We start from the raw sequence: 7,787 nt of genomic DNA on the forward strand, positions 1-7,787 counted from the left end.
TTAAAGGAATATCCATTAGGTCACACCGTTTCTTTAGATAACTTATTCTTCTATTATAATATGTTATGTCTAGTCTAAGTCCATGTAAATCTCATGTTAGTTCACTTAAATATTCTTTGAAAAATTCTAATTTTGATTGTGATGTTTTTAGAGTTGCTAATAAGTCTAGATAGTTACTTAAAACTATTTCTTCTGCTTCTTTTTCTGCCCTCTTTTTTATTTCTTCATTTAAAAAACAATATCTTAATCGTATATCGTTGGCAAAAGAATATCTTTTCATTTATTATTATTTCTAGTCTTAAGATGTTTTATTAAATAATATTCTAATTCGGATATTCTAGTAATTAGTTTATCTAAGCTTATAGGGTCTTCTTTTGTAGTATTAAGTCTTTTATATTCTATTTATAAACTATACAAATTATTTTCGATTTCTTTTAATACTTTTGTATTTTTATGTGGTGTATTTATTAAGCCAAATAAAAAGGATACATATCTCTTAAAATCTTATCTACCCAAAACTCGTGGTTAATATAAGCTATTTGTTCTCTAACTTCTCCTAATCTATTATCTACTTCTTTTAGTTCAATTCAAACTTCTTCTCTAGATTGTGGAGAAAGTTCAAATAATTTCATACTTAATTGCCTATATTGTAGTAAGACGTTATATTCAAACTGATCTTGAAAAACAAATCAATGACAAGCAAAAATAAACAAAAGGAGTAATTGACCACTTTGTCCATTGTGAATACTATTTAAGAAGGATAAAAGAGTTTTCTCCTAGCTATCTTTATTATTGTCGTTTTCTTCTTTAAAATTTTGGCATGACATTGCAATTAATACAATATTGCAATGCAATACTTTTAATTATAATCTCTTGGTATAATTGTTCATTAATTACTATCTTTTCTTGAACAAAATCGAATTCTCAATACAAAAACACAAGTATCGTGTAACTCATTGATAACCAAATCACAAAGACTATGCTTTAACTGTTGAATTATAATGTAAAATACTGAAATTACAAGTATCATAAAGGATAGAGATAAGAATAGGGATGATGAGTTTAGACCCTAGAAAGAAGATGAGAGGAACAAACAATATCCCTTATCATATTAAATCGGTTGCTAATTAGTTCTGGATCTCAAATAAAACTCTTCACTATCTTACTCGGCCTAATAATTACACCATAATTAATCTCATTAACAACAACCCATAAGCTCTTGCGGAGTCACCATGGTTCACAACAATACTTCAACCCTAAAATAAAACCCTGTCCGCAAGGTTCAATGATGGCACACTGACATTACAATGGTAATTATGACAAGGCTTGAGTGTGTCTTAGTGTGAAGATGAAACCAAGAGTGGTCAACCTGAAGTACCGATGAATCAAATTCAGTGCCCCTTACAGACTTTATTCCTATAATCAGTTGATCAATATTCCCTGCAAAAACTAAAGTAAGACCACCAAAGTATGAGTCTGCCTACTGATACAACTAATATTAAGCCTCTACAATAAATTTGAGATAACAAACTTGATATCATCACGGGAAGCCATAATTTCGTACTTTAAAACCACCACAACATTGCTCAGAAAATTATCAGAGTACTTTATTATATCAGGTGAATCGAGTTGCCATCTATTTGACACAAACGTCACCCTGTCTACAATAACATTCAGAACCTGTGAATGTAGTATATGAAGTATGAACAAACATTTTTGGGTTTCCTATAACATTAAACGTATCTTCCAGTGATCCAAGGAGAGCTATGATAAATAATAAGAGAAGTCCTCACATCGGTGCCTACAAATGGTCCACCTAAATTCTTTTAACAGTAGATATCAAAGCTAACAATTTGAGTATTTAGATTTTTTTAAAAAAAGTTTGCTTACATGAACAGAAGAGTCACTCAAATCTGGTTAGCAATAAGGAAAAAGTATTATGGCTAAAATCACTATTATACATTAGCAATATATATAAGACAACCCATTAAGACTAAAAAATATATATGTGAAAGGAGTAAAAAAGTTAATAACCAAATACAGGATGCACTATAATTATAGCTAGTGCGATATAGTGCCAACCTAGACGATCAAGATTAGACGGAAGCATTAGACAACATAAAACTTAACGATTAAATCACCTACCATCGATCCAAAAAGAAAAAGAAAATATTGACTCTACTTATGTCTTCACTTTCTTTTGACTACAATAAAACAAACAACATCAAAGTTGAAGAACTACAACAGTATTAAAAAGAGAATTAGAAAAATAATTGGAAGAAAATAATTAATATACTAACCTCAATAGGTTTTAAAGATTGAGAAATAAATTGATCGTGGCAATGAACCCCTAGCAACTGAAGAACAACAAGCATCACCCCGATTTGGAAGAGTTGGATCTCTTGGTTTGGATACCTCACTCGAAGTTTACCAATAGGTGCACTACCAACAATAAAAATAGATAGATAAAGAACTTCAACATGATCAGTAAAATATTTTGATGCAATATGCTTGTAGAAGAAGCTCCCATATATTACATTAAATTTGCACTATTATGCAATAATTAAAGATGCCATAATTATAAAAGTAAGTCAAATATATAATACTGTCCAACCTCTCCATGGTAAGAAATTGAGATCCACGTTTTCTTGAGAAGTTATGGAAGTAGTGAAATTTTGTTGCCTTTATTTCATTGAATCTCTATTAAGTTGCACTATGAGTCAATTTTAAAAGGTATTTTCGATATATTTGTTAAGGGCCAGAACAAATTTGAAAGAAATTATGGATTTATTTCATGAATGACAAATAGACCATTTATGACTTCTTTTATAAAAGGAATTGTAAATCAAAAAGGAAGAAAATACCAAATATTATAGGAATCCTACGCCTAAAAAGAAGCCTAAATATTAGAAAAGTTTACTACTCCAAACTTCTAAAACCATAGAATTGCTAATGACTTTAGAATTCTAATTTAGGAAAAAACAAACCAGGGCCCTTTTTTTAAGAAAAAACTTGTATTTTAGTTTTAGAAAAGTCACGACAAACATCATTGAATTTTCTAATATATTTATTATGATATAATTATTGAAGGAAAATAGTGAAAAAATAATTTTATCTACTGCAAAAACTTTTAATGAAGGGCAAAAAGTTCAAACAAGAATTATAAGAGCCTTCACACTTTTAAGATAATATATTTATATATATATATATATACACACATACATTGTATATTTTTTTTAACACTTCGAACCAATTCAAAATTTCCTTTAAACAGTCTTAAATTTTAGATATGAGTTTTTCTCGTGTTTTGAATCTTTTAAACTCCAACACAGAATGCTAAGTGTTTTCATTTATTAGCTAGGAAAATTTTCAGATTTTATGTTGGCCTTAAAGTTATTATTTCTCAAATACATTTCAAAAATGGCTAAAAATTCATAGGCGGTCCCACAATTGATTGTTTCACCTGATTGATTGTTTGAATATAATATACCTAATATACATTTTAAATGAATATGATAGTTGGCCCAATAATTTCAGATGTAGAAGTGACTAAAGACTTATTAGCAAGGCCAGACTATTTTTATGAACTAATGGACACTACAAAGTGGGCAAGGAAATTGAGAGGTAAAGGAACAGAGGATCAATTTGTTGTAGGAAAAGTTCTTTGTCCTTTCTTTGATAGCTAGATATACAGGTTCAATATATGTTATTTTTAAATTTTAATTTATATGATATAAATAAAATTTTGATAATTAATCAAAAAATAATTTAAATTTTTAATTATTATAATTTATAATACTTTTCATTTATTCAATTTAAGCGACATTGATATACTTTAGAGAGTCAGCCAAATATTTTATATCTTTTAAATTTCTTAAGATGTTAAATATGTGATTTATAATTTATTTTTTTTACATAATTTTTCAGTAAAATATGAATACTGACTTCTTCCCAATTTATTTGGCACGGATAAAATTTCGACAGTCAATTATATATATATATATATATATATATATATTAAATTATTAATTATTATGATTTACAATAATTTTTATTTCATTTTCAAATGATATATGTTATTTTATGTCTTTCTCTGATCCATTTCAATATATGTGCACTAATATGATTTCGATAATCAACTAAATTTTTTATGTTGACATATCGTTTTTTGTCTATTTTATCTTTTTTATGAAATATTATTAAGTTTGTAATGCTTAAATGATCATAATAATTAATCGGAGATGATATAGTAAAATCATGATTGAAGCAGCGAAACAGACATGTCTTAAATGACTTATAATAACTAATTATAAGTGATATAGTAAAATTATTATAAAAAAATATTTGTGAAAAAAATTTAAGTGGTTTCATATAAGATGTAAAGTTAATTTAACATTTTATGTGTATTTTACCCTTTTTATTAAATATTTTTTTAATACTTAGATGACTTATAATAATTAATTAGGAGTGATATATTAAAATTAAGATTGAAGCAGCTGAAGCCAACATGTCAAAAATATCTATTTTACTTCTTTTTTTATCAAATACTATTAATTTTCTAATATGTAATGACTTATAATAATTAATTAGGGTATTTTAAGTTGTTAATTATTGTGATGTCTGATACTTTATAATTTTTTTTGATAACATATATTACTCTTATCGTTTTAATTTACGTGAAACTTATAAAATTTGAAAAGTCAACCAAATTTTTTTAACCAAATTTTTAGATTGTACGAAGAGGAGCCTTGGAGTAACTGGTAAAGTTGCTGTCATATGACCAGGAGGTCACGGGTTCAAGCCTTGGAAACAGCCTCTGGCAGAAATGCAAGTTAAGGCTGCGTATGATACACCCTTGTGGTGAGGCCCTTCCCCGGACACCGCACATAGCGGTAGCTTTAGTAGTGCACCGGGTTGCCCTTTTTTTTTTATATAATTTTTAGATTGTTATATTATTTTTAAATATTTTAAGTTGTTAATCATTGTAATTTATAATACTTTTACATCATTTTTAGATAATATATGCTACTTTATTTATTCCAATTCATGTGACACAGATAAAATTTAGAGAGTCAATCAAATATTTTATATGTAATTTCTACATATTTTGAGTTTAATTATTTTGATTTATAGTACTTTCTACTAATTTTCAAATAATATATGTTACTATTTCTATCGCAATTTATGTGAGTGTCATCAATCAAATTTTTTATATGTTATTAAATATTTTAAGTTGTTTATTATTAAAATTTATGATATTTTTATGTTATTTTTAAATAATATGTATTGCTTACTCTATCTCATGATTTATGCGACATTGATAGATTTTAAAAGTCAACCAAATTTTATGTATATCCTTCAAATATTTTAAGCAATTCACATAGTATGTGTTATACTTTTTGTCTCAATTTATGTGACACAAATAAAGTTTTAAAAGCCAACAAAAATATGGTATCGTAAGTTATTAGTTATTGTGGTATGTTATTTTTTTTATCTTAATTTATGCGGTATAAATATAATTTTGGGAGTTAACGAAATTTATATATATATTTCTTATATATTTTAAATAAATGCACAATATATTAATATTTTAAGTAAATATTGTAGCAACGGAAAGAGGTTGAATCGTTGACCTTTTTTAAGAGTAAAAAGTTTAATTTATTTGTTTTTCATTTAATTTTGTAGTATATTATTCTTCAATTTTTTTCTAAAAAAATATATTATTTTAAGTTTTAAAATAATTACAATTTAAATATTTTATTTTAAGAAGATCCAATGCATTAAAACTTATAGTGTGGACTCAAATATGCTAATACAAACTTTTTTTTTCAAGTAAAATTCTCTAATATATGAAAGAGTGAAAAAATTACATATCAATATTTAATCAACCTACATTATATAAATTTAAATGAAAAAAAGGTATACATATATTTCAAAATATTATAAATAATATTTATAGTCAAACGCCTATCAAGTAAATTTTTTATCTTTAATGCAAAAGCCAAGTGAAGAAAAATATGTAGCAACAATAAAAAGACATATAACATTTATTTATTTTTAATATTTAATTTTAATTTATTAATATGAATTATCATCTTAATAAAGAAGTCCTTATATGTATCTGTGTTGTTGCTTTTTTAAAAAATAAATGACATCTTGATTATAAAAAATGAAATAAATTTCATAAATTTTTATTCTTTTAATAATAATAAATTTTATTAATATATATTTGATATAAATTATGTTTACCTACGTAAACGTAAAATCTTTTAAATTTTTTACTTATTCCATGTTGACTTGACACGGATCCAAAAAAAATGTATTAGAAATTTCTTTTACTAAATTAATTTTTTTAATAAATTTTAAAAAATCTAAATTAAATATAATATTTAAAAAAAATATTTTTTTCTTAATTTACTAAAATAAATAAGTACAAATAAAATTTTAGTTATAGTATATATAAGATCTAAATAAAAAGAAATATAAAACCTTTATTTAGTTTTAAAATTTAATTAAAATTAATGAAGTATGTTTTTGTAAAATTACTTAATCATTCCTTAGTTATAGATTTTGAGAAGTTCATGGGCCCACTGCATTCAATTACACTTCATAGGGGCATGAGTTGATGAGTTGTAATTTGATGAAAAAAAGTGCATATTTTATTAGGGCATTAGTTGTAATTTGATGGAAAAGAATGAGCTTTTTGTTGAAGTTGTTGCAAAAGCACAAATGAAGAAACACAAAAGACAACTCAATTTAAACAATCTAATCTAGTAAATTATATAAAAAGACCATAATATCTTTAAATTTTTGTCCAATGATATTAAGTTGTCATGTTGAAGACAACTCTTCTAATATATTAATATGACGAGGCCAATAACTTCAGGTGAGCTTGTAGAGGTACAAGGCCTAGAAGAAAATCAAGGCATGAAACTGTTTGAAGTTTCAAATGATCAATTCGACAAGAGATTTGAGGCGGAGGAAGTAAGAGAAACTAATCATGTGGGGGATAAATGCACATGAGGGACACTAGATGCACGAACTATACATAAAATGGTTCCATAATTAAAAGTACGCTCGTGGTTTGCTTCCTAAATGATGATGTGTCAGAACTAAACCTCCCAATTATCGAAAGCACTTCATATCTTTCTTCTTTGTTAGATTTCTCTTTAAATGATATTTTTTATTATCTCAAATAATAAACATAACTTGTCCTTATATTTATATATTTGTTTATTAGATCTCTACCTAGCTAAAGGAGATCTTATCTTTCATTTGAGTATACAAATTTCTACGTCGCAATAATATTTATTAGTTTTTTAGTAAAATTTTATTTGCTTCTCAATGGACCGTGCGATTGGATCAGAGAATTCTATCCTAAAAGAATAGAGCTACTAGTCGCATTATTAGAGATGACCGCATTCTTGTTCATGTCACTAATCATGAGCCCAATAATTATGTGGATTTTTGGCTATAAAGATTTAGGCCTTCGCATTCTTTGCTGCTATTGTTCTTTGTAATTGGGGTTTGATCTTCATTTTCCCACCCAAGGAGACAAGAAAAAAGGACAGAGAATCAAATGAAGATATTTGGAGGGGCTATTGATTTTGGAAGAGATTTCTTTCAAAAAAAAAAAAAGTTGTAATGAGATAATGTAGTTAGAAAATTATTGATTATGTATTTTATATGATTTCACTCAAGATTAAATATTTGATTAGTATGCTTAGATGATCTAATCAGTCATATGTAAATATTTCTATTTATTTTTAGATTTTGTTAGCTCTTCA

At 26.0% G+C, this 7,787-nt stretch overlaps 1 long non-coding RNA gene across 2 annotated transcripts; it reads right to left on the bottom strand.

The window, feature by feature from the left end:
• Positions 1-1,038: 1,038 nt before the first annotated feature.
• On the bottom strand, positions 1,039-2,829 carry LOC107869607. Of its 2 annotated transcripts, none has more exons than XR_007054318.1 (3): positions 2,615-2,829; positions 2,301-2,442; positions 1,039-1,440 (listed from the first exon to the last, which is right to left on the bottom strand). It is a non-coding gene; the product is annotated as an uncharacterized LOC107869607 (long non-coding RNA). The 2 variants fall into 2 exon arrangements; XR_001673860.2 differs by having other exon boundaries at positions 1,039-1,449.
• Positions 2,830-7,787: the final 4,958 nt, after the last annotated feature.

This window comes from Capsicum annuum, chromosome 4, assembly GCF_002878395.1.
Source record: "Capsicum annuum cultivar UCD-10X-F1 chromosome 4, UCD10Xv1.1, whole genome shotgun sequence".
NCBI classification, from domain to species: domain Eukaryota; kingdom Viridiplantae; phylum Streptophyta; class Magnoliopsida; order Solanales; family Solanaceae; genus Capsicum; species Capsicum annuum.